The sequence below is a fragment of the Pinus tabuliformis genome, chromosome 1_2 (assembly GCF_031772625.1).
Source record: "Pinus tabuliformis cultivar Carrire ecotype Pingquan chromosome 1_2, CPIR1, whole genome shotgun sequence".
Classification (NCBI taxonomy): Eukaryota; Viridiplantae; Streptophyta; class Pinopsida; order Pinales; family Pinaceae; genus Pinus; species Pinus tabuliformis.
The window spans coordinates 55,153,292-55,171,613 of NC_142298.1; positions in this window are offsets into that span (position 1 = coordinate 55,153,292).

The window sequence follows — 18,322 nt, forward strand, 5'->3', positions numbered from 1 at the left end:
ATGCTCTAGAATCCCTAGAAGGCTTGGATAGAGACCAATCTGATGATGGTTTTGTGATTTCCAACCATGAGGTGGAATCACTGTTTGATGGGTTGAGGTGGATGGCCTCTGGAAGCCCTGGATGGTTTTGCGTTGATGTCTTCTACGAGATCCCACATTCATGCTTGGAATATAGCACAGGGGTGAATGGATGAAGAGATATTTGGCTCAGCCATTCTGCGGTTGGGTGGAACGTGGAAGTCCCATCCCGGGTATGGATTTTGCATCATCAATACGAGGTTATTTCTCCTTCTAATTCTATGAGTATTATAATGGTTATATGAGGTTTATCTGGTTGTGATTTCATTGATATTTCTGCTTCTATTATGCTAGTTATATATATGTTTTATGATAGTAGTTATGTATGGCTCTCATCATGTTTTTACTGGTAAATGAATGAAAAATGTATCTATGACCTAATGGATGGAATGTCAGTTGATGTGTTGAGGAATCAATGTTTCTTAGTGATTCTCAACTAAGTATGAGGCCCTTATGCTCAGATATGTTATTTACACCTGTAGATTACATATTCATGATATGTTTGAGAAAATTCTTTTCATGGCTAGTAGGGGTCCGGTCAAGGTCTTATTCAAGTAATTACATTTGTACTATCATTTCTCTATTATTTTACTATTCTGAATATGTCATTCAATTATGGGTAGTGACCTGGGCTTTGGGCCTGAAAAAGTGGCTCAAATCCTGGTGATGCTGGCACAACACTGTGCAAAATAGTCCCTGGGCACTGGCTTGTAGGCCAGTGAGAGCGTCCATAGGTCCCTAAATGCTAGCATGCCCATAGCATGAGAGCATCTAGAGGTCAAGTGGTCTAAAATCTCAGTGGGACCTAGGGGTTGGTTGGCAGAAAGGTTGGATTGGTTCCTGAGGGTCCTAATGTTGATGTTGAATGTTTGTATGGTGTGTTTCCATCGATTCCACTTCCTTAACATGACTTAGGAGATGGAATCATATCATAGTGGCCTCTCATCACATGTTTACCCCGGTTGGATGGTTGCTTGGGTAGATGTGGGAAGAGGGTGTTACACAAGCTTTCGCTCGATCTTTTCATACATAAATAACATCAATGATAGGATACCATTGTACAAAGAGTCTCAACTCACTATTAGGAGAAGAGAGTCCACTTGCAAGGGAATTTTCGTAAGCTAGATAAGTTATTGTTTGGGTAAATAAATCACCTCTCTAGGTACTTCATCAGTAAATCAAACACAATAGTTTTAGCCCCAAGGAAACTTCTAGTGGTTCATCAACCCTCATAAATATCTGAGTGTATCTTCCTTCTGCATTAGTTTCATCAATTGACAAGATCCCTAGTGGGTTATTTAACCTTTAGGCAAGCCACAACTCTCTATTATACTTCACCAAAAAAACCTCTTAAGGTTTCCTCAACTGGTTTGAATTTCCCAGAACTCCATCTCCGTGTTATTGATAATTGTTCTTTATTTACACCTCTAATCCTTGGAGGATTTTTTTCCAGTACTCACCACTATTTCTTTCCACTACACAAGTTTGAATGTCTTCTTTGCCCTCGCAAACTTGTTTATGCTCTCCCCAAAAGATCAATCATTATCTTTTTATGAGGCCTACACAAGTCAAATGCCTTGGAAAACACAACCTATGTTGTCTTTAATATTATGTTCCCTTCTTGCTTGTTGTCGGAGCTTAAAGGACACTTGGACTTTTATTCTTTTTAATTAAATTGATTTCTCATTCAACCCAATTAAAACTACTTAGCCAACTAGGACTGATATTTAAAAACAACCCATTCCTCAAGAAATTGAAATTTGTGTCCTTTATCTCATCCTTTAATTAATTACAATTTATTTACGAAAGGAAAAATATTGATAAGGGGATGTCATAAGTTGTGCTTATAGGGCTAATAAATCCATTGGATATTGTGCTAGTTTATAACTTCTAAAAGATGGGCTAATAACACTTGGTGGTAGGTCCGCAAGTTGAGCTGAGAACATAGGTGGAAGTTCCACTAAGTTGTTGAAGAGTGCTCTCCCATTCCTCCAGAGGTAACACAGTTGATAAAACCACCATATCATTAACTATATCTTCCTCTCCATATAAGAATTGAGAAACTCTATGTCCAAATCCCGAGATAAATTGAGAAGCTAATTTACAATTCCCTAGACATAAAATAATGTGTTACATGCCTTGTGTGCAATTGTGGAATAGTTGGTGGGTGAAGGCAATGTAGCCTTGAGACACTTTATTTCAGCTAAAGATATCGGTTTGATGTAAATTTTCACTAGCTAGTGGGTAGAGGTGAGGTAGCCTCGAGAAATCTTATTTCTGCTACTAATATTAGTTTAAAATTCCTCTGAAATCACTCTAACTCAATCTCTAGAATCTAGCTCAAGGGTGACAACTGCAAGAAAGGCTTAATTGTAGCATGTCTATGGTTTGATGGAGAGTTGAAGTCCCAATATTAGTTTCCATATATGTCAACTTAATATAAGTGTCCCTTAGTCCTTATGTTCCAATAAATGGTATATGAATTTTTATGGTGCATTTAAAATTCCTTTTGAATATTATGCTCATGTTTGATGTGTTGGTTCAATGCCTACATTAATGTTGAGGAATGTTGGTTCAATGCCTACATTAATGTTGATGAATGTTAATTCTTACATGAATGTATCGATGCTTATTGCTTGATTATGTGATGGTTAATAATGGCTACTTAATGCTAGGAAATGGAGTTTCTTTTATGATTTGGAAATTTTGATTTCTTGCATGGTTTTGGAATGGTATAATTCCTTGTGTTTTTTCTGAGTATAAATTCTAGTTGTTGGATTAGGTTGGGAAAACCCAGGTTCAGATTTTATTACACACCAACAAAACCCTCAATCACTGGCCCTTTCACCAACAATCTGCAAGCAAGTCGTAGTCTCACTCGAAGTGACTATGGGAGGTTGCAGAACCAGGTTTCTGCAACCTTGAGGGATACTATGATGTGGCAATTTTGTATTTTCTTATGCTTTAACACTTCGCATTCATGAACTAATTCATGCTTATATATTATTTCACATAATTACATGCATTACTTAAACATATCATAAACATCTGTAAACCTCACAGTACTGGAATAAAGTGCATATAATAATAAAAACATATGAAGACATAGATTTTATCGTGGTTCATCCCAATGTGGGACTATGTCCACAAGAGTTGTTGCTTATAATAAAGAATTTTTTACCAAAAACAGTTCACCTACGCACACATTTGTAGGTTCTGTTTGTACTAAGCTGCAGACCCAAGCCTCCACGCACTCAGCTGTGGAGCCTTGCCCCTTTTCCCCTAAGTACAGATCACGAAAATACAACCATAAACATAGATCTGGATTCAATCATGCCTTCATTCTTTATTATTTATCCATATATATTCTACTACATTGAGGGATTACATCGCTACATTACCATGGACCCAATACCATGGTTTCCAAAATACAAGGGAATATGGTCCAAAACCATTCAACTTTTACAATATTGTTGGGCATGGAATCCCCCCATGGCATGTTTTGGGGCTCAAAGCCCAAGTTTTGAGATGATATTGTTGTAAAGCTCCGCGAATTGCGGGCGCGAAATGTATGTTAGAGTCATAGGGTTGTCCGCCCTAGTTTTGAATGTAATGTCGGCCTACCCATGGTCTGTGGACCATGGGATTGTATAAATAGAGTGAAGCTCTAAGTGTAAAAGATAGTTAAGGAGAGCGAAGTATGAGATAGAAGCATAGAGCAAGTGTCTGAGTGTATCTTGGGTCGTAGAGTAGGAGAAGGCTCTGCAACTGAGTGCACAGAGGCCTAGTTTTCTGCAACTAAGTGCGCAAGGTGGAGTCAAGTCTGTAACTGGAGAAGAGAATAATAAAAGAAGTTCATTCCAAATTCTATGTATCTATTCTTGAGTTATTACATGTTTGATATCAATTGCTAATGTACTATTTATTTACTACACGAAATTGTATGAATGATTTCTATTGCTAAGCATACTTTACACCTACAAGTAAGCTAAGTTAATCAACTAATATCAAATTACTAGTAAGGACTTGGGTAATAAAATTGTTCAGCCCCCGAGTAGGGCTGCGCGAAGGCAGCACCCCAGGCTATGAGGAACAAGTAAGTGCGTGTAGCAACATGCATGCAGGGTCAAACCACGGACCACTTGAACCCATCAGACATCTCTAGGGTGCGGAAACCTGGTTCTAGCACCCTCCCATACTACTTCGGGTGAGACCTCAGTCCGCGCTCCACGGACTGTTGCCGAAAGGGCCAGTAGTATTAGGATTTGTTTGGCTAAATCACCTCCAAACCTAGGTCAGGCCCCAACAAGCCAACAAATGGTTCTGTTGTCGGGACCGAGATCTATAGAATGGATCTCTGATGTCGTGTCACTGGAATTTGATGAAGAAAGAAATTTAAGGGTGTTTGGACAGAAAGATTCACCAGTTCGCGGTGCAGGAAAACAAGAATCCGCCTGTATCAAAGGAACAATGGTTAGAGCACTACTTATATATGGAAATCCACTAAATCTTCTTTGCATCCTTCCCCTCTGAGTTGTATGAGTGGATCGCAAGTCTAAGAGATAGTCAGGGAAGGTGTAGGCTCGAAAAACTGATTGTGTGGACTCTAGAATTCGTGCGCAAACTAGAATCATCAGAAGATAAGATTGCGCGTGCTGTGGACCATTGGCTCGATCGAATTATAGGAGGGTTTATAACCAAGTTCATGGTAGATACTTCAGTCAGCTATAGTGAGGCAGAACGACGCTTCCTCAAAGGACCACGAGGTAAGTACATTAAATCTTTGAACACTTGGATTAAAATTCTATTGTGTGAAAAGTGGGTTATGTGAATAAATTGATGTTTGGGGCTACGTGAAGTGGGAGGATCTATAGAAATGAAGGTAGCATAGAAATAGAAACTAGCCCCTTGATTTTGCCTCAGCGAGAAAGCGAGGAAGGGCTCGCGAAAGTTTCACCAAGAAGTGCGATCAATCTGATAAGACAGTGAATTCCGCACATACCACCTCCACCTACACCACCACCGGTTTCACCATCTTCACCCCCATCTCCGCCCACACCACCTACACCACCACCACAGTTCAATATGGCAAGTGCGATAAAATTGTCATTATTCAGAGGAGTAGGGAATGAAGATCTGGACCAATTTTGGTTCGTGGTAAAAGATGTGGGGAAGCTACTAGCGCACCCAAATCCAGGGTTGGCTGATTTTCTTGAGAAGGAAAATCACCTCTAGGTTCATCCGAGCCATACATTTCTTGGAAGAGCACTGGAGACAACTTTTCCATGACATAAGAACGGGCATTCTCAACAGAGAGGTGACGGATCCCTTGGTGAGGGAGACTATGAAGGGACTGTAGGAACTCATCACTAGGTGCGCTGGCTCAGGGGAACCGCGTGTAGTCCGGAAGCTCAGGAAGCACACATTACAAACAGGAAGGGAAATGAGATTAACTGCACAAATCGGGGAGTATAAAATGGATCAAGTGATTCTATATCTAGGATCGAAAGCGAATGTACTACCAAAGTAGACATGGGAGCACATGGGCAGGCCTACATTGCAATGGTCACCTATTCAATTGTGAATGGCGAACCAATAGAAGATCCTACCCATGGGAAGATTGCAGGGAGTAACGGTGGATATTGAAGGTGTGAGCGTGCTTGTAGATTTCGAAGTAATAGAGATTGTTGCTGACAACAATCCCTATCCTGCGCTACTAGGAATATATAGGGCCACTGATATGAATGGGGTGATAAATCTCAAGAAAAGCAAGATGATTTTTGAGAAAAATTCACTATGCGTAGCGTACCGCTAGACCCTGCGGAAGGAGCGCGCTACACAGAACCAGTGCGCGATGATGATAGTGATGATGATGTCGACCGTATCTAAAAGATAACCACGTGAGAGCAGGATTGGGTGAATCCAACAGTAGATGGCAGGATTTCGTGGGAGAGTGAAATCTCCTACACATCAGATTCAGATGAGGAAATAGAACGATGGAAAAATCGGTTACACGAAGCAACCACACTCAATTGCAACATGATGGTAAGATCACTGCACTGCGTGACAACAAAGGTAAGGGATCTGCCTATGTATGATGGGTTGACAGTGGTGAATGAATTCCTGATTAAATTTGAAAGGGAAGTGCCAAAACAGTAGCGTTTTGATGCTCTGAAATGGGCACTGCACACTACGCCTGCAAGATGGTGGGGTACGCATCAGAAAAGTTTTGAGAACTGGCGCGAACGCAAAACGGTGATGCTTATACGGTTTGGAAAGCCTCAACTGTGGATGGAAGTTAGGTATGATGGATGAAAAATCCTTCATGCACACCTCTTTAGATGGGTACTAGCATATGGTACGCAACTTGCATGAACGTACATTGTCCTCATGATAGAAAACAGGAACAACAAGTAGGAGCGGGCAAGACAAGTGCACGAATGGTGAAGTATGAGAAGACTTAGTGCACCAAAAATCATACATGGGGAAACCTTTGACAAGGTGTGCAAAGTGTTGAACATGGTCCACCATGCGAGACACACTGGCTGGGACCTGCGCATACCAACGGTTCTATGGGCTTATAGGACCATGTGCAAAACCCTAACCATGCAAGCACTTCCGAAGATGAAGTATGAAGCAGGGTTTGTGACCCATATGGAGCATGTGAAGCCTAGTATGCGCATAGTAGCATCCATAGATACAACAGTCCGTGATGCCTAAAACAAAGGAATCACATAGCCGCGAGAAACAAAACACATAAGACTCGAGGAAGAAATCCAACAGGGGAACCTTAGACTTTGCAAGCTCGAAAAATACTAGGTATGGCTATAGGAGAAAAGTGCTTTGATGGATGCAGAGGCCAAGAAGCTAGAAGATGGAATAAAGGAAGCATTTCTTGTTGAAAAACCGAGGATGATAAAATAGGGTGCGTACAATTATACTGAAAAATGGGTGAACTATCGTCGTGAACTGGTTAGTCTACTACCTTGGCTTAGACCGCGTCTCACCAAACGTAGTGACCAGGGTAGCACATTGCAAATAGTAGAGTGCGCGATGCGGGCCACAACTATGGAAGGTGGGGATTCTCCGCGAACCATGGTGGAGGACAGGATGGAGCCCCGCATGGGTGGTTCGACCACCTGACTAACCGTAGGAAGAACAGTCTTAGAGTTCCAGGCAGCTGAAAGGGAGCGCGGGACTATAAATTATTATGCCTGGGAGCTGCATGATATTGGAGATGCGCACAGAATCAGAACATCACAGGGCTCACAATCGCACACGGAGGGCTATGCTGCCATGCGGGTTGGTTGGGAAGTGAATATTGGTGTCACTATTCATGATGGGATGTTCGATTTGAGGCCAAATGGAGCAGGTGGCGGGCATTTAAGATGTGATTTATGGGCTAGATTGGGGAAAATCTTCCGCCAAGAAAGAATTAATGGCTCGAAATTGGGGGTAACTGTCAAATTCAAATTCGAAAGACGCTATAAAACACAAAGGGCTAGCCAGCGAACAACACTTGGTCATTTGAGAATTGAGTGCTTGAGCAGAGCACTGAGCATTGAGAGCTGAGCGGTAATTGAGCCCCTAAGTTCGCAAGTGACAGAATACAGCCTAACTACGATGACAGCCACTAAGGGTGGTTTAGGGATTGAAGAGGTAATCGTCGGCGAGGCCGTGCAGACCCAAATGATGGAGGATGTACCAGAAGGCACTGGGGTTGTGACAGAAATCCCCAAATCACTGCGAACACCAAGGCCCAAGAAGGATAAATAGGTAATGGGTCTAGTACATGTTTCCTCGAGGAATCTGGGGCATAGCAAAATATCCATGGCAGAGAAGGGGAAGGCAGTCACAATAGAAATTGATGAGGAAGAAGAAAACTTGCAGGCCTTAATCATCGCAAAAGATGAGGAAGAAGACATGGAAGAGGATTTCCAACCATTACGCTCTGCAACAAAACTGCCCGCATATGTCCTTCCATGGAAAGGGAAGACTAAAGTAACAAAGGAGCTAGATGAAATGAAGAGTTCACTCCAGACCCCACTCCTCCCAGATGGCATTGTATTTGAGGGAACGCACCTAGGCCACGTGCCAACCATGAAATTTGAAGACTGGGACCTCACTGACAGCGAGAAGTTCCCGCACCTAGAGATCGGGAACCTAATGAAGTAGAATACTGAGGGGGTGGTGATAACGTTAGAGCTGTGGAAATGGTTGCGTGGTGTGGAAAAGGACGGGTTGCTACACTTATTATGGATACCACATTTCCACCGCACGCCCATCACCATTTTCGTCATGAGGCAGCTGCTCTTCCTAGTGCATGATGGGCATCTATGGCTGGAGGAGCTTATTCCCATCACGGTATACCTCATTCACTGTATTTTTTGGCTCCCTTATAAAGGAAAGGACTCCGCGACCATCTCCAAAGGAAAGGGCAGTGATTTGGCTCTTGCAGAAGCCATGAAAGCAAAATACAAGCTGGAGAAGAAGAAGAGGGGCTACGCCATCTCCAGCATCAAGGACAAATGGGTGCGCGAAGCAACCCAACTCTTGGCTGACAAAGTTATGAGGAAGTGTTACGCTGATGAGGTACCGACGCCGGTGGTTGCACTGGCTGAGCAATGCGCAGAGGGGGTCGAATTCAACTGATCTGAATTCCTCTACAAGGAATTATTGAAAAATTGTCATGAAGCCCAGGAGCATAGTAAAACCTTCCACTACACGTGGTTGTTGTTATCCATAATTCTCGTAGCAGGGGAACTACCAAAAGACAGTCAATTCCCCAAAATTAACAGAGACTTACTGGAGGCCGCGAAGTATGCTTCGCTATGGGCCACCAAGAACGCAAAATGAATTCGTGACACCAAAATTTTCTGGGTGCTCATGGAGGCAAGCATCCAGATGTGGATCAATCAAAGGTTGTGCCTATCACCTATGGTGTACCATAGTCTGCAAAGTTTTGCATATTTTAAAGCCGACATGCATAATGTCTACATCAAGGCACGCAAGGATACAATGAAGCAGTGGACGAAGCTCCCGTTTATAGTCACCGACGACACTATCTTCACTGTCTTGGAGACATGGCCTCAAGAATGCCATGCCCCAGATCTGGGAGAACTGGAGAAGACGGTAGCACAGAAGAAAAAATAAGGTTGCAGAAGCAGTAGCAGCACAGGCAGCAACAACACAGGAAGACGAGGGCCAAGCAATGTCCTCGCAAGGGCAGGAGGCAGAGGAAACAGAAATAGCAGAAGGGAGTGTGGACCCAGGGACCGCGTCCACACAGTTAAAGCGCCCACACATCACATAGAGAGAGGGACCAAGGAAGAAGTTCAAGGCCTCGAAGTTGGCCATTGACCTAATCACCTTAACCGAAGGTGATCTCCATGACATCGGCGAGACAGTCTGTGATGTCACCAATGAAGCACTTCAGGAGTTTATGCAGGAGCATCAGACTGTGTTGGGGGCCCTTAGAGCACAGCTGCAGGAGTTACAGGTGTGCCCCCCTCAGGAAGGTACCCTGTCAACCCATGTCGTAGCAGGAACTTCAGTAGTAGAGCAAATGTTGCATGCAAGGATGGAAAACACAATAGTGTTGCCAGAGGGAGCTCTAGCATCATCAAATGTGATGGATCGATTGTCGATTAGCATGATGAAAGGCCTTGGCCTTAATCTGGCTGCCCTTCCCCGGGAAACATTGTATCTGCTACAGGATGGGATAACGGCAGAGCTGCAGGTCAGGGAGAGCCGCACAATCCAAGTTCTTAGCGAGTAGAAGATAAACATCGAACAACTCAGCTTACAACATGACGAATTGGTGTCGCAGAATCAACATTTGGTGTAGATGGTAGATGACGCTTGCCAACGTGTCTCGGAATTGGCCATTGCAGCAGATCTACCAGTAGAAGTGTAGATCCACAATTTGGCAACCGGATTCTACAAGGCTAGGGAAGAGACGACAAAGGTACAGCTAGAGCTGAATCTCCAGATCGTCGAGCTACGATTGAAGGCACAGCCTTCCACTCCCTCGAAAATCAGGGAACAACATGCTAGCACTATCTCAGCAAAGTTGGAAGAAATTGGAGGTGCAGTGCGTGACTATACCGGCATGTTGGTGTCGAGCAGTAAAAAGGGTCTTTTTCACCTCTATTTACCTTACATTAATTGTCAATCCAGGAATGATTTGTTATCTCAAAGAGTGTACTCCGTTTGAGGCTGTCATTTGTCAGAGTAATGCTAGTAGTATAGTGCTCTAAATACAAGAGTAAACGGATGCTTTGACTAAAATCTACTTACAAAAAAAAACTTTAAACTCAAATCATGCATTCAAAAATCTACAACAATTTATCAGTAAAGGGTACAATAATGATAACTCTTCCCTCTATAAACTGATGCAATTAAAAAGCAATCAAGGAAAATATCATCAATCTGGGAAATAGACAACATATGTCAATGTTCGCTACAGTCTCAGATCATTCTGCACACCAAAGCAATGATAATTCAAATGACAGGAAATGGAACAACAACTAATCTTATTAACAGGATTGAACAGCAAAACCTTAACCTATAGAAATTAATGCAACAGTAACTATATCCTACAGGAATTAAGTAACAATATTTACTTTAGAGATGAATTGAACAACAAACGGAAATAGAACAGCAAACTAACAAAAATGAAATATAGAATAGCAACTTAAATCAAATATAAATGCACAGTAAACCAGGTCAAATATTACACACGGCACGCTTAATATTGAAAGGAACAGTAATCTGAGCTTCAATACAGTGAGTATGAATCAGAGTTATAAAGAAACAACAATTGTGATCACGATGGAACAACAATCCCAAATGAACAACAATCACGTTTAAGTGTAAACCATAGATAAATACAGTAATACCGAATTATGAATATACAACATTGTTACTCTGTAATCAAACAACAATGGAAATTTGTAAGGAACAACAGTGTTATATCAATTGTTAAAGGAACATCGATGCGATATAAGGTTAGAATGAATAGCATAACATTCCTGTTGCAGAGAATCACATTACTTAGTCAAGTATAAATGAAATATAATAGAACCGATATGTAAAACAGCAAGGCATGTCAGATTACTGAACAAAGCGAATAGAAGAGATCAAACCACACACGAATTGGAAATAATGGTACAGGAGCAAGTGATCCACTAGGGCTGGGCCTTAGGCTCCTGGGACACACTGCTTAAGATTACTCCAGAATCAAAGATAGAACGACGACAAGATTTATATATTAAAACATCAAAACAGAGTTATAGTGAATCGCTCTTCAAAGAGAGTCGACGATCAAATTTTCAAATACAAAGGAGAATTTCATAAAAATAACAATAATTCCTCCTCCGAGCTAGCAGTGCTACCCCTTCTTATAACAGCTGAGCAGAGATATCAATGATACAGAAAATCGTTAAGGTAGCGATCCCTCAGGATCAAAGGATCCTGAGGGATTCACCAAACTGTTAGTTCTCAGTTATCCTCTTGTTCTCTTGCGCCAATTTGGTATCTCCTTTTCCTTTTCCTGGCTGATACACTCCAATTGGGATCACCTTGTTTGAATGTGGCTCCCTGTCAAAGGGACAACGGTTAACTTTTTCTTGTCCTTTCCTTTGGGATGGCAATCTTCTGTTTTCTCCTTTTTCTGCATAGGAAAAGGGTAATTATTAGTTATTTCACGTTGCATATAAATCTTCTAAATTTTATCATAATCTCTTGTCGTTTACCTAGTTCATGATGTAAAGAGGTTATGAGTTTTAAAGAAAAGATGACAAAATAAATGATAATAACATGCCTTCTCCAGTGCTCAACACACCCCCCTGCTTACCCTTTTTCATGCCCTCATGAAAACATTGTAGTTGACATGCAAGGCAATGAGGGAGTAGGCTGGAGACAAGATCTTGTGAGGTGGTCTATAGCCATGATGCCTAGCTAGGTGCTCAAAATGATGTCTTGTCTGAACCTTAGGCATTTCATATAAGCCTTGGTATCCTAGTGCAGGATGCCAAATGACCGGACTTCGGAACCTACAGCCTAACCAAGATGGGCCTTCTCTCAAAATAAGGTCACCATAGAGACCCAAGCGGTCAGTAGCTAGCTTAAAGTTATCATAGTTAAACGGTTCCCTGTGTTGGATGTTCGGATTAGAATTCTGATATCGGAATTTGGCAACTGCAATGGCAAGGTATTTTATGGTAAAGAAGTATTCTATCCCTTGTCGATTGATTGTTGTATGAATAGGTCCCAATGCCTCAATCACACCCGGAGTCCTCATTAGGTTCCTATGTTTATTCCATAACTGCAATGGGTCTCTAGGCTCAGCTCTCACCCATAAGTCTAATCCATTTTCTTGTCTTTGAAAGGCATTGTAGGCTTTAAGCCATTTTATTTGATTAACACCAAAAGAAATGAATGCCTGCAGTTGGACATCCCCAACGAAAGGGCTAGGATTCTGCTCTATTTCTTGATCTAACACAAGGTTGTGCAAATAAAATTCACATAATAATCTCTGAACCTTCACCCCATAGTGCTTACAACAGTTTATGAAGTCATCAATAGTGTTTATTTCTATAGGGGCTCCTGCTTTGACAGCTTTAATTTTCAATTGCAAATATCTTTCCATTAAAAACAAAGCATAGTTCCTAGCAGGTGCTCTACATGCTAGAACGTCAATATACAAAGAGCATAAGGTATCCATTTGTTTGATGACTACATCTAGTCTATGAGTTACCTTTTTGACTCTTTCTTCTTCCTTTCGCCATCCTTCAAAGGCCTGAATTTCGGATAAGTTGATGCCCCTCAACTACTGTTGTAATTTCTCATACTTTTCTCGAGAGACAGTCTGCTCTGTAAGTTTCTCTACTACTTGCTGGGCTTTCACCAAATCCTTTCGCAGAGTTGTTGTCCTTGGGTCACTATCCCACATAGTAGTTGTAAGCCGAAGGTTTACTTGAATATTCTTATTGCATCGTCCTGTATTTATGGTTAGAATTTCCTCAGAGGACTGTGCCTCTATCTGAGCTTCTTTGTCACAGGCCGATATGTTATCTATTTTTACTTCGACATGGGTGACAACCAAATGCTATTCCTTTCGGTTTTGAATGGCAGGCTAGACTTGAGTCCTCTTAATCTTTTTCTTAAGGGGTTTCATCAAAGTAGTTGCATGCTTTACCACCAAGGTCCTTTTTGCTTTCTTCCCCATTTTCAAAACCCTGATTTGTTGTCGAAGTCGTGCTATCACGTTAAGCAATGTTTGCTGTTCTTTTCATAATATTTTGATTTCTTCTATTTTCTTGGAAGGAACAGTCATTTGTTTACTTGGGCCTGGACTTTCACCTTGACCAATTTACTAATTGTCTTCTTGGGGTGCTTCCTCATTGTTCTGTTGGTCAGGTTGTTCAGGGGTAGAAACCCTAGCTTGCTCTGCTATCTCCTGGGTAACTTCTTCTTCCACCCGTTCTTCTTCATGAAATTCTTTCGGTGTATTCTGACTAGGAACAAATTGTTCCTCTTCTTTATCTTCATCACTTTTATCTCCGGATACACTTCCATCATGGGCGGAGTGATTCTCTTCTTCATCTTCCTCGTCACGCAATTCTTCATATGCACTCTTATCATGAATAGAGTGCTCCTTCAGTCCTTCTTCCGTGTGGAGGTTTAGTGGGCTGAGAGGTTGAGCATCTTCACCCATATTGGCCAGAATCTAGGCCAATTCATCTTCTTGCAGCAGATTTTGCAATGGGCTTTCTTCACGTTACTCTGTTTCTTCTTCCACCTACCCAGATTACTCGGTCTCTTCCTTTGTTTCTCCCTCATCGTTTTCCTCCAATTCTTTTTCGTTCTCCTCTCCTTCCAATTATGGGGGTTGCTCTCCCCTAAATCATCTATCTCCACCGGTTGACTGGTGTTCCCTTGGGAATTTTCCAGCCTCCCTTTGATCCATGCCAATCTAACGGATTTCCTTCATTTCAACAATCTATTCGATGTACTGGCAGCATGTTTTCGTTTTGGGGCTGGCAAAGCCAGTCCCCCATCTATTGTGAAAATCAGTTCTTCCCAAATTCTTTGTTGCTAAGCAAGACTGTAGCTAACTATCAGCCATATCAACCCATAGTGACTTACTATCGATTCTAAGTGGCAATATTTCTTCATGCTTCGAGTAACATCGTGTAATAAAGAATTTAAAAACACAGGAAAATTCACAGTGCATTTTTTTTAACACGGCTAAAAGTTTAAGGTGGCGTGGTCTTACCACGTCTTTCCTACCTTCACAGGTGATGTAAATCTGGATGATTCTCACCAATTCTACCCACGGCTCTCCCAAGGCTGCTGGTAGAACTCCCTTTCCTCTTACAATCAGGTTCTGGCCTTCATCTTGGAAGATTTTTATGGCATCTCGCAGTCTTACCTTCTTTAGTGTCCACACAAGTCAAGTTGCTGGTAGTCTCGATACCTCTGCAATTATGTCATCGGTGACTGTTATCTGTCTCCCTCCTACCATGGAGTGATGTTCTTGCAAGTTCTACAAAAATTCAATTGCCACGGTCTCATTGGATTGTTGTAGACGATTGAGATAAACTATCCATCCTGCCCTTATTAGAATTTCTCGTGTAGCATCAGAGACTATCAACGCCTGTGGTTCTCTACGAATTGATCTTCCTCCCATGCTTAACACACTGTAAAAAATGCAGAGACGGCAATGGAACAGCAGGTTGTTCAAGCTGTTAGCAAATACAAAGAAAATGACGAAACAACAAGCTTGTCCAAATTTCGAATTACTGCTAATTATTGCAGAGCATAACACGGAAATAGCTTTGGAACAGTAAGCCATGCAAATTGGAAAATAATATACCGTTAAGCCTTGCTATTCCCGAGTGAGAATTCTCCGAATGATAGGCTGACACATATGCCAACAAATTATGAGGTCACCTGCTCCCCTCCTGCAATGTGATAGGATGTCCTCGGCCGTCAAATGAGGGAGTTGTGTGCTAAACTGCCATGGTACATAGTCATAAAGGAACAACGTATACCGAAATGTGATGTTTACAAGAACGAGAAGATTGCCAAAATCGAGGTGTATAATAGAATCACTTAATAAATAAGAGAATGCTATGATATGATGCGAGATTTGGAGGATAGGACAGCTGATGTGCACAAAAGGTCTGATGCGGTCATTATCAACTTTTTCAATCATAATTGATTGTAATAGATTTTCATGTATTAAAGGTTTGGGAGAATTATGTACATAATCTCATTTGACCCATTACAAAGATATAAGAAGAAGGGTTTTATAATTGCTATTGGTGTATAAGGAATGTGACTTCAATACCATCAACAGAGCTCTGTTTCCCACAGGTGTCCATAACCTTGAAAGAGTTGTTTATTTCACCCATGGATGGAACCATGATCCTTTGTGTATGCTTAGGAAAGTGCTATGTAATGTCAGAATGGAGGCCATTATGCTGCCTTGGTAACCAGATAAATCATAATGCCATTCACCAGGAAGGAGTGAAAGGTGGGTAGGCTAGCTCGTGATGAGACCTCTTGTTCCAAGGACTCTATTTTTTCTGATGTGCCTCTTGGATCATATCCTTGATGTGGTGGCCATAGTGGGAATGCCACTTCACTTTCTTCCTTATGATCATGGTAGGCTGGCTCTTGATGAGGACCCCTATCCTTCCTCTGACAAACCATGTTAGCAAATCATATAAACATTTTTCTCTGTTTTTTTTTCTTTTATAAAGTACTTTTCCTATTTATACACAAAGGTAGTTTAGCACTCCTTAAGATTAGGAATGGTGGAAGAAGTCTTAACATCTCAATAGAAAAATATACCCTTTTTTCTTATTCCTTAATAATGATAAAAGAGGATTATGGGAATTTAGAAAGAACCATCATGATAAAGATAACCAATCATACCGGTATTAGTAGAATAATAACAACAAGGTGATCAATTGTTGTGTCCTTTCCTCTTTTCTCTTACCAATTCAAACCAATTTCTTGTAAAGATAACGATTTTTATGTAATTTTTTTATTTCAGTATCCTCTAGTTTTTGTATTCATTGCATAGATGTATAGTTGTGCTTCAAAAAATGATCTAAATGATAAAACACACAAAGAAGAAAAATGTAGTCTAGAAAGATAAAACAGGTACTGTGCACAAAATCGCAAGAAAAAGGGAAAAGAAAAAAAAATACTTGAAATTGTTGTGCATTGAGAGGAACAACAACTGTCCCTTAATTGGAATAGCAAAGAAAACAAGCGTAAGAAAAAACAATGCGAAAAATGTTGTCCTTTTGAAAAGGAACAGCAGAAAAAATGAAGGTATTGTTCCTTCGGAAAGGAATAATAGAAAATGCAAGTATTATTCCTTCGGAAAAGGAACAGCAGAAAATGCAAGTGTTGTTCCTTCGGAAAAGGAATAGTAGACAACAAAAGTGTTGTTCCTTCAGAAAAAGGAACAACAAAAAACGAAAGTGTTGTTCCTTTGGAAAGAGGAATAGAAAAAAATTCAAGTGTTGTTCCTTCGGAAAAGGAACAGCAAAAAACGCAAGTGTTGTTCTTTCGGAAAAAGGAACAGTAGAAAACGAAAGTGTTGTTCCTTTGGAAAAAGGAACAGTAGAAAATGCAAGTGTCGTTCCTTCGGAAAAGGATCAACAAAAAAATGCAAGTGTTGTTCCTTTTGAAAAGGAACAACAAAACGGTGGAAATGTTGTTCCTTCTAAAAGAAACAGCAGAATGAAAAAGTGTTGTTCCTTCGAAAAGGAACAGCAAAATGGTGGAACTGTTGTTCCTTCAAAAAGGAACAGAAAAATGCAGAAGTGTTGTTCCTTGAAAAAGGAACATTAGAATGGTGAAAATGTTGTTCCTTTCGAAAGGAACAACAAAGTGCAAAAGTGTTGTTCCTTCAAAAAGGAACAGAAAAGTGGTGAAAATGTTGTTCCTTCCTAAAAGGAAAAGCAAAATGCAAACGTTACATAAATAAAAAAATATGTACAGAAAGTCATTTATACTAACAAAACAAATGAATTATGTACAGAATGTAAGATTAGTTGAATCACTTAATTAACCAAAGGTGAGGAAGATTTCTCTTCCTCAACTAGATTCTGCATGTCAGAGTCTTCATGGAGTTGCTGGTAGAAGGATTCTCGAGTAAGTGGTTTGCGGTATAATCAAACTCGGTGGCCGTTTTCGTTAAAGGTATGTCCAAATCCATCAATGGTGGTTAGAGTAATGGTGCCATTATCATGTACCTTCTGGATTTCGTATGGTCCCAACCAGCGAGTCTGAAATTTCCCCGGAAAATCCTGAAACATGGAATCATATAGGAGCGCCCAATCTCCTTCGTGGAAGACTTTCTTTTTAATGAGGGCATCGTGCCATTTGGCTCGCTGTTGTTGGATTAATGCAGTATGTTGAAGGGCAGAGAGCCTGATTTCATCTAGCTCATTGATCTGTTGTAATCTATTAATCTGGGCCTCGTTTAAATCTAGACCGACTTCTTATGTTGTTCGTAGTGTCTGTATTTCGAATTCTATTGGAAATATGGGTTCCTTTCCAAATACTAGCTGGTATGGTGAATAACCGGTAGTACTTCTCCATGTTGTTCTGTATGCCCACAAGGCTTTCGACAATCTTGTAGCCCAATCGCGTCTATGTGACATAATGGTTTTTGTTAGTATTGCTTCTATTATTTTATTCGTGCTTTCTACTTGACCATTTTCCTGTGGGTGGTATGGAGTAGTAATTTTATGCTAAATATGATAGTTTTTTAGTGTTGCAGCAATTTTATTACCAGCAAACTGTGGTCCTCCATCTGTAATTATATCTCTTGGGAGGCCATATCGCACAAATATGTGGAACAAGAACTGTATGACAGAATCCTCTGTAGCTCTCGGTAATGCCTCTGCTTCAACCCATTTGGTGACATATTCTGTTGCTACCAAAATATATGTTTTCTGGTTCGATGATGGGTTAATTGGACCAACAAAATCGAGTGCCCATCGTTCGAATGGTTCAATGACTAGCTGTGGGTTCAGGGGCATTTCATCAAACTATCCATGGGTCCTGCTCTTTGGCAGTTGTCACAAGCTTGAACAAACTTCTTTGCATCTTTGAAGATTGTGGGCCAATAATACCCTGTTTGCAGCACCTTGTGACCAATTCTCTGATCTACAAAATGTTCGCCACATGGCTCGTCGTGACAAGATTTCAA